The following is a 2,860-nucleotide window of genomic DNA, read 5'->3' as shown; positions in this document are numbered from 1 at the left end:
TCTGCTGGTTGGGGTTTAGTCCACTTCTATATCCTTCCCTTCCAGGCTCAAGGGTCCAGGATTATCTTCTGTGTCTGTGTTAATTGGTTTCCCTTTTCTTTGTTGAAGAAGGTCCATGCAATCTTTCTGCCTAGTCCGCCATCTTGCCAGGTCTCAAGAATTTAATATTAAATTTATTTTTTTCTTTGTGTATTTTAGATAATGGTTAATAATCTATTTATACCATAAATTAGGGCCCCTTATTTTGCCATTGTTTTATCTTTGATGAATATTTTAGATTTGGGTTTTACATTTAGGTCTTTGATCCATCTTGAGTTCATTTTTTTAATATGGTGTGAAGTACAGATCTTGTTTCTTTTTTGTACAGGTGGTTGTACAGTTTTACCAGTACCATTGGTTAAAGAGACTGTGTCTTCCCCCTTTAATAGATTTTGGCCTTTTGCCAAAACTCAGCTCACCAAAGGTGGCTGATTATATTTCTAGGTTCTCAGTCTTGTTGCACTAGTCTATGTATCTGTCATTGTACCAGTTCCAGAATGTTTTGACTACTGTGCTTATATAGAAAAATTTGAGATTGGAGAGTGTGAGATCTCTTTTGTTCTTCTTTAGTAGTGCTTTGCTTATTCAAATGCTTTTTCCTTTCCATATACAATTAGTGATTGTTTTTTCCATGTCCTTAAAGAATGCTGATGGAATCTGGATTGGGATTGCATTGAATATATAAATTGTTTTGGTTAGTATTGACATTTTCACAATATTCAGTCTTCCTATCCATGAGCATGGTATACATTTGTGTAGACTTTTAACAATGTTTTGTAGTTTTCCTTGTATAGGTCTCTTGTATCTGTGGTAAGATTTATTCCAAAGTATTTTATCTTTTTGGTAGTGATTATAAATAGTATTATTTCCCTTATTTCCTTTTCAGAGAGCTTTGTATTGGTGAAGAGGAACCCAACTGACTTTTGTAGGTTGATTTTATATCCTGCCACTATACTGAACCAAGTGAGAGGAGAGAACCCAAGCCACACCCCACAAGTAGCAAGCCTGGAAAGCAGGGAAAAAGACAGAAAAAGGCCAGAGGGACTGGGAGAGAGTAAGGAGTCAGCATCAGTGATCCAGGTGAGGGGAGGGAACCCAAGCCACACCCCACAAGTGGCAATGTTTGAAAGCAGGGGAAAAGATAGAAATAAGCCAGGGGGACTGGGACAGAGAGAGGAGATAGCCATAGGGATCCAGATAGGGGGAGGTTGGAGAGGTTTCAAACAGCTACGGGGGACAAACTTGTCTGTTGGTTTGTCCTGATGTGGTGATGTGTTGCTGTGAGTCTTGGGGCTGTGCCACCGGGGTTTCAAACCCACCGGGTACACATGGTACACAGGTGGATTGCAGACTGAGACAGACTAGGAAGAAGGAAGAGCCCATCCACTTCTCAAAGAATTGGCCAGGGAAAAACTTATGAATAGCAGATAAACACTGTTTGATACATTACTGTGCATCTTTATGAATAGACAGAAAACATTGTCCAATACATAGGAGGAGGATGAATCACTTAGGTTAGAAGGCTCTCAAAAAAGGACTGGGAAAGAGCTGCATCATCAGAGAAAAGCCAGCCTTACTCGAATGGATGAGGCTAAGCTTTCCTGACCTCCATTTGCTGGTGTGGCACAACTCAAATTGAGGAGAAACAGGTGGAAACATTCATTAATAATAGGAACATGGAATGTATGAATTATGAAGCTAGGAAAATTGGAAGTTGTCAAAAGTTAAATGGAACATATAAAGATTGACATCCTAGAGATTAGTGAGCTGAAATGGACTGGTTGTGGCCATTTTGAATCAGACAACCATATGATCTACTACATCAGGAATGATAAATTGAAGAGGAATGGCATGGCATTCATCATAACAAAGGATGTTTCAAGATCTGTCCAGAAGTACAATGCTGTGAGTCGTAGGATAGTAGTCATACACCTACAAGGAAGACCATTAATACTACTATTATTAAAATTTATGCACCAACCACCATAGCCAAAGATGAAGAAATTGAAGAATTTTATCAATTTCTGCAGTCTGAGATTGACCGAGCATGCAACCAGGATGTGTTAATTATCACTGGTGACTGGAATGCAAAAGTTGAAAACAAAGAAGAATCACCAGTAGTTGGAAGATTTGGCCTTGGTCACAGAAATAATGCTGGAATTCACATGGTGGAATTTTGCAAGATGAACAACTTATTAATTGCAAATACCTTTTATCAACAACAAAAACAGTGGCTGTTCGTGTGGATTTCATCAAGTGAAACACACAGAAATAAGATTGACAACATCTGTGGCAAGAGGCGATGGGAAAGCTCAAATCTTCAGCCAAAGCCAGGCCAGGAGCTGATTGTGAAACAGGCCATCAACTGCTCATATGCAAGTTCAAGTTGAAGGTGAAGACAATTAAAACAAGTACATGAGAACCAAAATATGATCTCAAATATATCTCTCCTGAATTTAAAGACCCTCTAAAGAATATATTTTATGTATTGAACACAAATGAATGAAAACCAGAAGAATTGTGGGATGACATCAAGAACATCATCCATGAAGAAAGCAAGAGGTCACTACAAAAGATGAGAAAAGAAGAGAAGACCAAAACAGATGACAGAAGAGACACTGAAATTTGCCCTTGAGCAGAGAGTAGCTAAAGCGAATGGAAGAAATGACATAATAAAAGCTGAACAGAAGATTTCAAAGAGCAGCTGAAGAAGACAAAGCCAATTGCTATAATGAAATGTGCAAAGATCTGGAGTTAGAAAACCAAAAAGGAAGAACATGCTCAGCATTTCTCAAGCTGAAAGAACTGAGGAAAAAAAAAA

The sequence above is a fragment of the Orycteropus afer genome, unplaced genomic scaffold, assembly GCF_000298275.1.
Source record: "Orycteropus afer afer isolate SDZICR_OR568_19922 unplaced genomic scaffold, OryAfe1.0 scaffold00046, whole genome shotgun sequence".
Lineage (NCBI taxonomy): Eukaryota > Metazoa > Chordata > Mammalia > Tubulidentata > Orycteropodidae > Orycteropus > Orycteropus afer.
The sequence above is the reverse complement of the archived record's forward strand: the minus strand, read 5'-3'. Positions refer to the sequence as shown.